The 13,167-nt window shown below is 50.2% G+C and overlaps 1 protein-coding gene across 5 annotated transcripts in view; it reads right to left on the reverse strand.

Moving 5' to 3' along the window:
• Ankrd11 (ankyrin repeat domain 11) overlaps positions 1 to 1,454 on the reverse strand; it is a 153,586-nt gene extending 152,132 nt beyond the window's left edge. For 4 of the 5 annotated variants that reach the window (XM_077793247.1, XM_026401886.2, XM_077793249.1 and 1 more), the window contains exon 1: positions 1,151 to 1,205. The gene's annotated coding sequence lies outside the window, so the exon portion shown is untranslated. Of the gene's footprint in view, positions 1 to 1,150; positions 1,206 to 1,389 lie in introns of those variants that run through there. The other variant, XM_026401887.2, reaches the window with a different exon arrangement.
• Positions 1,455 to 13,167: the final 11,713 nt, after the last annotated feature.

Raw genomic sequence — 13,167 nt, forward strand, 5'->3', positions numbered from 1 at the left:
CAAGACTGAACGCACAATTCCTCAGTGAAAGGGGACTGGATCCATGTGGCAGGGCCAACCCTGCACAGACACACACAGTGCTACCGCCCTGCCAGGGGATGATGAAATGAGGAACGGAAATTAACATTTCAGGCAACGTCTCACATTGTTCCTTGAGGCCAAGGGCTGCTGCTGCTGCTGCTGCTGCTGCTGCTGCTGCTGCAGCCGCCGCCGCCGCCTTCCTCCCACTCGGCCCCAGTCCCGCCTCCCCTCCCCCGAACACCCCCTGCCGCCCCGCATTCCTGCCCCCGCCCGGCCGCGCGCCTCCCGCACCCCGCCGCCCCCTCCGGCTCGGCGCGCAGCCCGAGGGCCGCCTGCTCCCATTTCAAAACACGATAATAATAGGGACGCTGGGAATAACAACCGCGGCCGGGGCCGGGGCGCCCCTCCCGCGGGTCAGAGGTCGGCGCCCCGCGCCCGCCCTGGCACCCACAGCTTCCGCGCGACCCCGGGACCCCCAGGCCCGCCCCGGAGCCCACGCTCGCCCTGACGAGCTCCTCGGGACCCCCAAGAGCGCCTCCAGCCCATCCTCACCCGTATGAGGTCCTGGGGACCCCCCAGGCCCGCCCCAGAGCCCACGCTCGCCTTTACGAGGTCCTCGGGACCCCCAGGCCCGCCCCGGAGCCCACGCTCGCCCTGACGAGGTCCTGGGGACCCCCAAGAGCGCCTCCAGCCCATCCTCACCCGTATGAGGTCCTGGGGACCCCCAGGCGCGCCCCGGTGCCCACCGTGCCCCTCACGGCGACCCCGGAACCCCAGGCCCGCCCCGGAGACCACGCTCTCCCTGAAGAGGTCCACGAGACCCGCCGGCCGGCGGCGGAGCCCACCCTGGCCCTCACTGCGGCCCCGGGACCCTCAGACCCGCCCGGAGCACACGCTCGCCCTTACAAGGTCTTCGGAACCACCAGGCCCGCCCGCAGCCCACCCTGGCCCTCACCGCCACCCCGAACAGGGACCCCAGGGCGCCCGAGGCCCCACCTCGGCCCTGCGGGGCCCCAGGCCCCCGGCCCGCCCGCGCTGTCCGCCGGAGGAGGAGGCCTGCAGGCCGCAAGGCCGCGGGAACGCTCGAAGTCCGCCCGACCACCGCCCCCAGGCCCGCGGCGCCTCTCACCCGGCTCCGACGGCGGCGCGGCTCGGCGGCGGCTCGGCGGCGGGGCGCGGGCGCGGCCCATGCAGCCCGCGGCCGCGATTCCCGGGCCGCGCGGCCCGGGCGGGAAGGCGGCGGCGGCGCGGGATCCGGCTGCAGTGAATGCGCGGCGGAGGGAAACGAGCGCGCCCTCGGCGCGCCCAGGCTCGCGCGGGGCCGCGGCGCTCGCGCGGGCGCTACTGCGGGGGCGTTTGGCCGCGGACCTGGCGGCGGCGCCTCCCCGGCTGGGGCCCTCGGTCCATCGCGCTCGGTATCGGGCGGCCTCTGGCTCCAGGACCCAGCGGCGGCTGCGGCGGGCGCCGGCCGCATGAGACGCTCCCGCCCATTGGCCCGCCGTATCCGCCACCGCCATTGGCCCGCCCCGCCGGACGGCAGGGGCTTCGCACGTCACGGCGTCGAGGCGGAAGTGCGCTGTTGGGGTGAAGGGGCGACTGCGACCTGACGGCTTCCGTGACAGGCCTGAGGCGGGACTAGGAGGACGTCCCGGGAACGATTGGCCAAGGTCGTGAGCCCGGACGCTTGGGCGGGGCGGGGGAGGGACAGCGGACAATCGGATTGGCTGCCTGCGTCGCAATGGGGTGGTCCTCCGCTCTCGGGCACGACAATTGGCCCTACGAAGTGCCGGAAGCCACGGGGTCGTGGTCTCGGGACCACACTGCTCGGCTCGCGGAGCCCGTCGCGGCCAGTCTGCCCAGCTCCAGAAAGGGGAGTCCCCGCTCCCGCCCGAGGCGTCGGGCGTCGGCTGGCGAGCGGCCGCTGGTCGTCCGCGGCTTCGGAGAGCGCTTCCCGCCGACGGCCACAGGAGCAGTCAGCCAAACGCGTGCCTCCTGCCGCGCGCGAGCGGCGCTCGTCGTGAGCGTGCCCTGGGAAAGGCCGAGGGCCGCGGCCGCGAAGCCGGGAGGGTGCTGCCGAAGGCTCGCCCAGGCTTTCGCGTTTGCCGAGGTGGAAGTCAGATGGTCATCTACGAAGTGGTGATTCGGGAGGCAGACTCCAGCTAGAATTAAAAGTGGCCAAGCCTCCTGTTTAAATGCACTTCTATACTTGTTAGGAACTAAGCCGAAAAGGTAGGTAACCAAAATCGAATCGGTGTCACTCTGATTTTCTCTCATACGTAGGACTGAATCCAGGGGCGCTGTACCACTGGGCTACACCGCCCCCCTTTTTATATATTGATACAGGGCTTCGCTACTTTGCCCCGCTGGCCTCGAATTTCGAGATCCTGCCTCAGCCTCCCAAGTCGCTGGCACCTGAGGCCTGTTGCACCACGCCCTACTGCTGCTTTTTTTTTTTTTTAACTGGGTTCTAAACAGGGTAACCAGGGTATTTACAGGGTTCATATGGAATTATAAAACCAAACTGGATGGACCTTAAAGATGATCTTTTATGCAAGCCGAACTACTCCTGTTCCAATCCTAGCCCTGCGGTTGACTGGCTGTAACCCTGGGCAGTTTATCTTTCAGACCGTCACTTTCTCATGGGTAAAATGGGAATAGAAAGAGGCTGAGCTTGTGGCTCAGTGGCAGAGCGCTTGCCTAGCAATGTGTGAGGCACTGGGTTCAATCCTCAGCACCACATGTAAATGAATAAAATAAAGGTCCATTGACAACTAAAAAATATTTTTTAAAAATGGGAACAGCAAGTAGCACCTGTTGGCCAGTGTCATGAAGATTAGGCCTTGAGGATGCTAACCCCCAGGAAAGTGCCTGGGAGGCTTCCCTATCTATGGAAGCACCGAGTCGGGGGAGTAAAGGGCTTCAGACTCTTCAGAGGCAGCCAGGTCTTTATTTCAGTTACAGCCAGGAACTTCATGGGGTCAGAAGTGGACACCTGATAAAAACAGCCAGCCCTCAGGCTGAGGAGCACTCATGAAGAGATGATCCAAGGGTTCCCGTATCGGCCTCGCTGTAAGGCTTGCCTGGTAAAAACTGTGGAATTCAGGGTCCCGGGCCCCAGCTTCACCTACAGGGTCAGCCTGGATGAAAGAGAACTAGAAGCTGCAATTTCTAATTTCTTCCCTGACAACACATTCATTCTTTGGATAAACTTGAAAAAAACACTGATGTAATCCAATTAATATTCTTTCTAGGGTATTTAAATATGAAATGTGAATAAACTGGGAATTTGCCGCAGAAACTGAATCTGAAAATATGCAAACTGAAATTTTCCACAGAAAGAAGTAAAAACTGTGAAGAAATAAAATGCAAACTAAAAGGAAAGAATTAAGCTGTTTAATGCATTAATTAAAACAATGATGTGGACCATATCAAACTTCTTCAAAGAGAAACAGAATAGGCATAATCTCTACCAGCATGTGGTTGATTGGCATGGGAAGTGCATGTTTGGCAAATAAAACGAGTACAGCTGTGGTCCAAATGTTTTGTAACTCCAAAATCCATATGTTGAAGCATAATTGCAGGGTGATGTATTCAAAGGGCCTTTTGAGAGGTGATCAGGTCATGAGGGCAGAGCTCTCTCCAATGACATTAGTGCCGTTAAAAATGAGTCCTGAGCCAGGCACATGGCCCAATCCTATAATCCCAAGAGGCTGAGACAGGAGGATCACGGGTTCAAAGCCAGCCTCAACATTTTAGCAAAGCACTAAAAGTGACTCTGTGAGACCCTGTCTCTAAAAATACAAAAGAGAGCTGGGGGTGTGGCCCAGTGGTTGAGTGCCTCTGAGTTTAATCCCTGTTACCACCACCACCCCAAAAAAAGAGTTCTGGGCCTGGGGTTTTTGGCCAGTGGTAGAGTGCTTGCCTACCATGTGTGAGGCATATATTTTTCTTTCTTTCTTTTTTTTTTAAGAGGTGAGAGAGAATTTTTAATATTTATTTTTTAGTTTTCGGCTAACACAACATCTTTGTTTGTATGTGGTGCTGAGGATCGAACCCGGGCCGCACGCATGCCAGGCGAGCGCGCTACCGCTTGAGCCACATCCCCAGCCCTATATTTTTCTTTTTTAAAAATGAGTTCTGGATGGGGCTGTGGCTCAGTGGTAGAGCGCTTGCCTAGCATGTGTTAGGCACTGGGTTCAATTCTCAGCATCACATATAAAAAAAAATAAAGGTACGTTGACAACTAAAAATATATATATATATTTAAAAAAATGAGTTCTATTAGTTATAGTGTCCCACCTCTGTAATTCCAGTGGCTCAGGAGGCTGAGGCTAGAGGATTGTGAGTTGAAAGCCAGTCTCAGCAATTTAGCAAGGCCTTAAACAACTTTCACCCAGTTGCAAAATTGAAATATATGTGTGTGTATACATACATACATATATATGAAAAGGGCTGGGATGTGGCTCAATAGTTTCCCAGAAAAATAAAGAGTCCTGAGCCAGGCATGGTGGGCCCATGCCTATAATTCCAGTGGCTCTGGACAATAAGGCAGGAGGATCACAAGTCCAAAGTCAGCCTCAGCAATTTAGTGAGACCCTAACTCAAAATTTGAAAAAAAGAAATGGAGATGTGACTCCGATTAAGCAACCCTGTGTTCAAAAAAGACCTGGCACAGTGGTGCACACCTGTAATCTCAGTGACTTGGGAGACTGAGACAGGAGGACCATGAATTCAAAGCCAGCCTCAGCAATTAGCGAAGCCCTAAGTAACTCAGACCCTGTCTTTACAAAAAAGAGCTGGAAATGTGGCTCAGTGGTTAAGTGCCCCTTCATGCAATCCTTGGTACCAAAGGGGGGAAAATAAGACTGAGATCAAAGAATAAAACACTGTAAAATATCTCAAGTAAATTTTTAAAATTTATTACATGTTGAAATAATATACTTCAAATGCATTACATTGAATAAAACATACTGTTTGGTTCCTTTTCCTTTTAGTCATAGCCTCTAAGAAATTTTTTCCCCCATTTGGTATCAGGGATTGAACCCAAGGGCACTTAATCACTGGGCCACATCCCCAGCCGATTTAATTTTTTGAGACAGGGTTTCACTAAGTTGCTTAGGACCTTCCAACATTGCTGAGGCTGGCTTTCAACTTGCAATCCTCCTGTCTCAGCCTCCCGAGCTCCTGGGATTACAGGTGTGTGCCACTGTGCCTGGCTACTGTGAAAGCTTCAGTTTACACATGGTTCCCATTCTGTTCTGCTGATCAGCCCAGGCAGAGGTCCTTTGGTGGGGAGAAGCACACTTTCTTTCAACAAAGTGCCTACTGTGTGCCTAACTCCATCCTACAAACTATTAATAAAGTGTAAAAGGACCAGGTACAGTGCCATAGAGCTGTGATCACAGGACTCAGGAAACTGAGGCTGGAGGATAGCAAGTTCCAGGCCAGTCTGGGACTTAACAAGGCCCTAAGCAACTTAGCGAGACCCTGTCTCAAAAAATAAAAGGGCTGGGGATGTGGTTCAGTGGTAAAGTGCCCCTGGGTTCAATCTCAAATACCAAAAAGCCAAGCATGGTTGTATATACCTGTAATCCCAGCAACTCAGGAGGCTGAAGCAGGAGGATCGAAAATTAAAGACTAGCTTCAGCAATTTAACAAGACCCTATCTCAAAGTTGAAAAGGGTTGGGTGGCTGGAGATGTAGCTCAGTTTTAGGGTGCTTGGCTAGCATGCACAAGACTCTAGATTCAATCCCCAGCATCAAAAAAAGGGGGGTGCAAAAAGGACCCTGATACATGACCCATCCCTGTAATCCCAGCAACTCGAAAGGCTAAATTTCAGAGGATCAAAAGTTTGAGGCCAGCCTGGGCATTTTAGTGAGACCCTGTCTCAAAAATAAAGGGGCTGGAAATGTAGTTCAATGGTAGAGTGCCTCTGGGTTCAATCCTCAGTAACAGGAAAAGAAGAAAATGGGCTGCATTATAAACTCTAGTAAAGTACCCCTGGATTCAAATCTCCAGACCAAAAAAATAAAAAATAAGATTTCTGCCTGTAAATCCAAAATGTCCAACAGCTACCTGTATGGGTAACACATGAATACGGGACACTGGGGAACAGCAGCAAAAAATGCTGGCAGCCAGCCAAGCCAGGCAGACCCAGCACAGCCCGAGGAGCATGGGAATGATTTCTGGACTGGATCAGAAGGTGCCAATGAAGGGTTTCACTCTGGCATGCATAGGGTCATATTTCCACTTTAAAACATCACCCCTGGGCTGGGGTTGTGGCTCAGTGGTAGAACGCTTGCCTAGCACAGGTGAGGCGCTGGGTTCCATCCTCAGCACCACATAAAAATAAATAAATAAAATAAAGGTAAAAGAAAAAAGATGCGGGCATTGCCTTTAAAAATAAATAAATAAATGGAACATCACCCCTGTTGGTCATGCCTGTAATCCCAGTTACTCCAGAGGTTGAGGCTAGACTGGGCAATTTAGCAACACCCTGTCATCACAATGTGTCTGTCTGCTGTCAATTGAGCCCAGGGCTGCTTAACTGCTGAATCACATTCCCCAGCCCTATTCAGTATTTTTTTTTTCTGTATTTTATTTAGAGACAGGGTCTCACTGAGTTACTTAGTGCCTCTCTATTGCTGAGGCTGGCTTTGAAGCCACGATCCCCCTGCCTCAGCCTCCCGAATCCCTGGAAATTATAGGTGTGCACCACCACACCAAACTCACAATAATTTTTAGAAATTAAAAGAGCTGGCAATGTAGCTCAGTGGTAGAGCACCCCAGGTTCAGTTCAGTTCTACAAATGATAATAAGTAAAATAAAACATGGCCTGTGCAACCCTATGAGGGCGAGAGGCTTCAGGGAGGCCCCAGAGAAGCTGCTCCGGCATTTGCAGGTGAAGAGACTAGGGAGAGAGAGACTGGAAGGTGGCAAAGATGTAGAGAAGGTCCAGGAGGTGGACAACAGCCGAGGAGGGAGGCAGAGGAATCTGGACGTCCTTCAGCTTGCCAGGAACCGCATGGCCACATATTCCAGCTTTTCCTTAGAAACTGGAAATGATATTGTCACAGCATACTTCATTAAGGGAAATTGATGTTTTATTTTAAACACTGTGGATCAGACAAAACACATCAGGCCCATACACTCCATCTGAGTACCTGGAGAGTGGTCCTCCAGTAAGTACAATCTGTACCACCTGGACACTCTTTATCTTTATTTATTTTTTTCTGGGCATTGAACCCAGGGGCATTCTACCACTGAGCCATATCCCCAGCCGCACACCTTTCCATTTTGAGATAGCATCTCACTAAGTTGCCCAGACTGGCATAGAACTAGCGGATCCTCCTGCCTCAGCCTCCTGAGTCACTGGGATTATACATGTGCTCCACCACACCCACATGGACTATTGTTTTCTCAAATGTGTTTCCCAGGCCCTGCTCCAGAGATTTGATCTCCATGTTGGAGGGGGGGATCCAGAGACCTGCAAGTCATCATTCATCTCCAGAGCCTCCCAGCCTCCTCAGAAAGACCTGCCCCTGACAGTTGCTATCTTAGCACACCTCTGGTACTGATTTGCAGGTGTTTGTTTAAGCTGCCCGTCCCATGTTGAGCCCTTGGGTTCATTCTGCAACAATTCATGGTCTGCTTTTTGCCAGGCACTGGCCCTAGAGCTATGGAGTTAGCCATGAACATAACTAAGTCCCTACCAGAGGCACTGACATTCCAGTGTGTCTCTAGTTACTGAAACCAAAATAAGCTAATTGTTCATTAAACGTGAGCCACATGTAGCTGCAAAGAACAGATGTGGTGGACATCAGAGTTAAGATGCCCAGGGCAGGTGATACTTAGCTTCAAGTGAGAACAGACCATGTGTTCCAGGGAAGAGAACATGCAGATCTCATTTTGCCCCTAAGCAGAGGCACTCAGAGGCTCCATCACACTCCCGTCAGGCCCCACTATGGCCCCAAACATACTGCCTCAGAATATGAGAGGTCATTGCATGGGCAGCCTCCTCTGCCCTTCCTGGCAGTGACCAGAGGTCACTGATGAAAGGTAGGCAGCCCCACCTCACCAGGCTTGCTTTAACTTCCTCTTCCACATAAGTGGCCAGGGCAGGCCATATTCTGGCACCTTTCCTCCCGTCTCCTCCCCTGTGGCCTTGTAGTAGGAGCTGATAATTGGGTTTGGGCCAGACAGGCCTGGCCTCCACCCTGTGGTCAGCCCTAGCTCACCAGCATTCTTGGCATTGGAGTCAGGAACCCAAGCGCATTTCACAATCAGTGATGACAGGCTTTGTTCCCCAGTTCCCACAGCACAATGGCACATCACCCTCCCAGGCACAAGGGCAGAGAAGCTGTGAGGTGAAGCAAGATGGAGTCCTGGGCCCTGACCCCAGTACCACCAAACAACCAGGGTAGAAAAGCAGTGGCCGTGCCCATCACCCCAGCCACTCAGAGGCTGAGTTCGGAGGGGCACAGGTTCCAGGCCAGCCTGGGCAATTTACTGAGGCCCTGTCCCAAAAATAAAAATAGCTGTGTGTACCTCCCTTGTAAAGCTCCCCTGAGTTCATTCTCCAGTACCTGGAAGGGGGAAAAAAGACTCTGCTTCAGTTCTTAGGACTCTATACCCAGAAGTGGGCTTGCTGACCTTGTGGTGCTTCTACCTTAACGTGGAGGACTTCCCTGCTGCTTTCCCTAGCAACTGCACCGTTCTCATTTTCAACCAGTGATGCAGGAGCTCCAGGTTCTCCACATTCTCACCACTGCTGATAATCTCTGGGAGGTTTTTTGGGTTTTTTTTTTTGTTAGGGGGAGGTGCCAGGAATTGACCTCAGGGTCACACGACCGCTAAGCCACATGTCAGCCCCTATTTTGTATTTTATTTAGAGACAGGGTCTCACTGAGGTTGCTTAGCGCCTCAGTTTTGCTGAGGCTGGCTTTGAACTTGCAGTCCTCCTGCCTCATCCTCCCAAGCCTTTGGGATTACAGATGTATACTACTGAAGCCTGCAATCTCTGGGTTTTTAAAGCTTTTTTTTTTTTTTGTGCATTATAATTTTTTAAAAAAAAATAATAGCTATCCTAATGACGTGAAGTGTATACACTTTTTCTTATAGTAGGGATTGAACCCAGGGCAGTTCTACCTCTGAGCTACATGCCCTCTTTTATTTTGAGACAGGTCTTTCTAAGTTGCTGAGGCTGTCCTACAGCTTGAGATACTGCTGCCCAGTGAGGTGGTACTGATCATGCTTCTGAAGTGCCTCTCCCTGACATCAGTGAGGGCCAGCCTCTTTCTGGTTGCTTCCTGACTGTGTGCATCTTCTCCATAAAAGTGCTTATATTTCCTCCCATTCCAAGTGCCTTTTTACTCTTTTAATAGTCTTTTGATGCACAAAAACTTAATTTTCATGAAGTCTAATGTTCTGTTTTTATGGTTGCCTGTATCTTTGGTATCATGTCCAAACAGTCATTGCCAGATCCAGTGTCCAGAGTTCTACAACATTGAGTCTCACACTTAGCTCTTCTAATTCATTTTGAGTTAACTTCTGAACATGGTGTAGGGTCCACTTTCCCCAAGGCCTTTGCTGAAGACACAGTCCTTTCCCTAGCGTGTGGTCTGGCACCCTGGAGGGCCCCTTGACCAAAACACAAGGGTTTATTTTCAGCCTCTGTACAGTTTCTTTGGTCTGTATCTCTCTCTTTATGCCAGTCCCATGCTCTGTTATGGCCATGGTTTAATAAGACCTAAAATCAGAAAGTGTGAGTCCTCCGTCTTTGTTCTTTTTCAAGAATGTTTTGGCTATTTGGGATTCCTTGAAATTCATAAATTTTAGGATGGAATTTATTTCCCTCCCTGTCTTTCTGTCTCCCTCCCTCCATCCCTCCATCCTGCCATCTCTTCTTCTTTTCAATTCTGGGAATCAAACCCAGAGCTTTGCACATGCTAGACTAATTCTATACCACTGAGCTGTATCACCAGTCCCAAGATGGGTTCTTCTATGTAAAATACATCATCAGGATTCTGATAGGGGTTGCATTGAATCTGTAGATCACTTTGGGTAATACTGATATCTTAACCAATTGTATCTTAAGAAAAGGAATTTTTTGTGATTTCCTTTTAAGATGGCTTGTGTTTGTAATAGAAATGCACTGATTTTTTTTTTAATGTTTATTTTTTAGTTTTCAGCAGACACAACATCTTTGTTTGTACATGGTGCTGAGGATCAAACCCTGGCATCACGCATGCCAGGCGAGCACGCTACCGCTTGAGCCACATCCCCAGCCCAATGCACTGATTTTTGAGTGTTGACTTTATATCCTTCTATTCTGCTGAATTAATGTATAGGATTTTCTATATCATTTCATCACCTACATGATATTTCAGATATGTTAATCTGCCTCAGTATAGTAACCATTTTTCTATATACAATGTTGCATAATATCATCTTGGAAGCCTCAATTATGTACAGGAAAATTGTTCAAAAATAAAGGTAAAAAAAAATTTTTTTTGCAAGATGGACACCATATCTTCATTTTATTTTTATGTGGTGTTGAGGATTGAACCCAGCGCCCCGCGCATTGCCAGGTGAGCGTGCTACTGCTTGAGCCACATCCAGCCCAAAGGTAAAAATTTAAACTTAAAAAATTTCAAACTGTGAGAAACAGTAAGTTCAGTGGTCCATTTTCTTCTTCTTCTTTTTTAACTCAGGGCACTCGACCACTGGGCCACATCTCCAACCCTTTCTTGTACTTTATTTAGAGACAGGGGCTCACTGAGTTGCTTAGTGCCTTGCCATTGCTGAGGCCGGCTTTGAGTTCTTGATCCTCCTGTCTCAGCCTCTTCAGTTGCTGGGATTACAAGCGTGCGCCACCACACCCAACCAGTGGTCCATTTTCAAAATGCAGTAATCTCAGTGACTCGGGAGGCTGACAGGAGGATCACGAGTTCAAAGCCAGCCTCAGCAACAAGGAGGTGCTAAATAACTCTATGAGACCCTGTCTCTAATAAAATGCAAAAATTGGTCTAGGGATGTAGCCCAGTGGTCCAGTGCCCCTGAGTTCAATCCCTGGTACCTTCCCCCTCCAAAAAAAACTTTATATATGGAAAATAATTTTTTTTCTTTTTTTTAGTTGTGATGCTGAGAACCCAGGGCTCATACATGCCAGGCAAGTGCTTTACCACTGAGCCACAACCCCAGCCCACTATTGAACTTCAAATGTAAAATTGCTGGGGAAGTAAAAAACAGTAAAGGGAAAATAAAACAAATGGTTACCAGCAGTTAACAACTTAGTGTGAAAGACTCACAGCCCCTTGACAAACAGGAGGTAAGAAAGAAGGGGACACCCAAGACCTTTCCTGCAGTCCCCAGTCCATAAGCCATATATATATATTGTAAATGGACACAATACCTTTTTTTATTTTTTATTTATTTTTATGTGGTGCTGAGGATCAAACCCAGTGCCTCACACATGCCAGTAAAGCGCTCCCCCACCTTTTTTGGGGAGAGGGGCATGTACCAGGGACACTTATAGCCACTGAGCCACATTCCTAGCCCTATTTATTTATTTATTTACTTATGAGACAGAGTCTCACTAAGTTGCTGAGGGCCTACTGAGTTTCTGAGGCTGACTTGGAACATGCTGTCCTACTGCCTCAGCTTCCTGAGTTCCTAGGATTATGTGCATATGCCACCACACCCAGCCCCCCAGTCCTTTTTAAAGTTCCTTTTTGTTTGGTTTGGGGGTTTCTTTGTGAGGCATTTTAGAGTCTAAGTAAAAGGTGGACTGGGGATGTAGCTCTTCCCCAGCATGTCTGAGGGATGTCTATTACCACACAGGAGAGTCTAGGTGGGCTGCAGGCTCATTGGTGCACTATCTCAGTGACATCTTGGGAACAGATTTCCTGCCTCATCCTAAAGCCTTGTCCAGTAACTGTGGAGTCTGTCTTTTAGGGGTAGATGGCCTGCCAAAGTTGATCACAATGAGATTACGGTGGTTGCTTTGTGCTGTGTGTTCTGAAAGTGTGTGGGCTGGGTGTGGTGGTACACTCCTATAATCCCGAGGCTGAGGGAGGAGGATCACAAGTACAAGGCCAGCCACAGCAAGTTAGTGAGGTTCTGTCTCAAAAATTAAAAAGCACCCCTGGGTTCAATCTCCAGTACCCCCCCCCAAAAAAAATCAGTGTGTTTGACCCCTTGCAGATCCCCCAAATGCTTATGAGGGTAAGTGTTATAGTTTGGATCTCAAGGGTCCCCAAAAGCTCCTGTGTTGGAGACTGGTCCCAGATGCAGTAAGCAGAGGTGGGGCCTGGGGGAGTGATGGGATCACCAGGACTCTGACCTCAGGACGCATGGCTTTATGGGCTGTGGGGGAGTAGTGGAAATGTTAGGAGGTGGGCCCCGTTGGAGGAAAAGGCCACTGCAGCAGGCCCCGGGAGGACATATCTTGCCCCCAGCAGCCATGCGCTACCACAAGCTGCCCATCATGATGGCCTGTCTCACCCCAGGCCCAAAGTGATGGGACCACTCAGCCATGGACTGAACCTCTGAAACCATGAACCAAAACAAATGTTTCCTCCTTTTATTTTTCTCACATATTTTGTCACAGTGACAGAAAGCTGACTCATAATACAGTCCACAAGTTCAAAGTGTTTCCATGATGATACTAAGAGGTGTCGTCCCTTCTGCCCTTTCCTAAGTGTCTGTGGGCCTCTCTAGCAGCGGTACTGTGATGAGACCCCACTCTGACCCCTGAGGAATGTGTGCTGTGTTAACATACCTGCTTCGTTGTCCCTGGGATCAATGTCCATAGGTACAACCCACAAGACAAACCAGGGGTATTTAAGAACCTGAAGAGGTTCTGAAACCAATCAGCTGTGAGCTGCTGGCTTGGCCTTGCTATGTGCTGGGGAATGGCCCCCGAGACACCACACGGCTCTACACTTTGTCTCATGCAGCAACACAGAATTGACAAAGGAAACCAAGCTCCAATCCAGGGTCAAGACCCAACAAATACTGGGACTGGGGCTGCGGCTCAGTGGTGCTCACCTAGTATGTGTGAGGCACTGGGTTTGTTTGATCTTCAGCACCACATAAAAATAAATAAAGGTGTTGTGTCCATCTAAAACTCAAAAAAACAAAAA

This window comes from Urocitellus parryii, chromosome 15 (genome assembly GCF_045843805.1).
Source record: "Urocitellus parryii isolate mUroPar1 chromosome 15, mUroPar1.hap1, whole genome shotgun sequence".
NCBI lineage: Eukaryota > Metazoa > Chordata > Mammalia > Rodentia > Sciuridae > Urocitellus > Urocitellus parryii.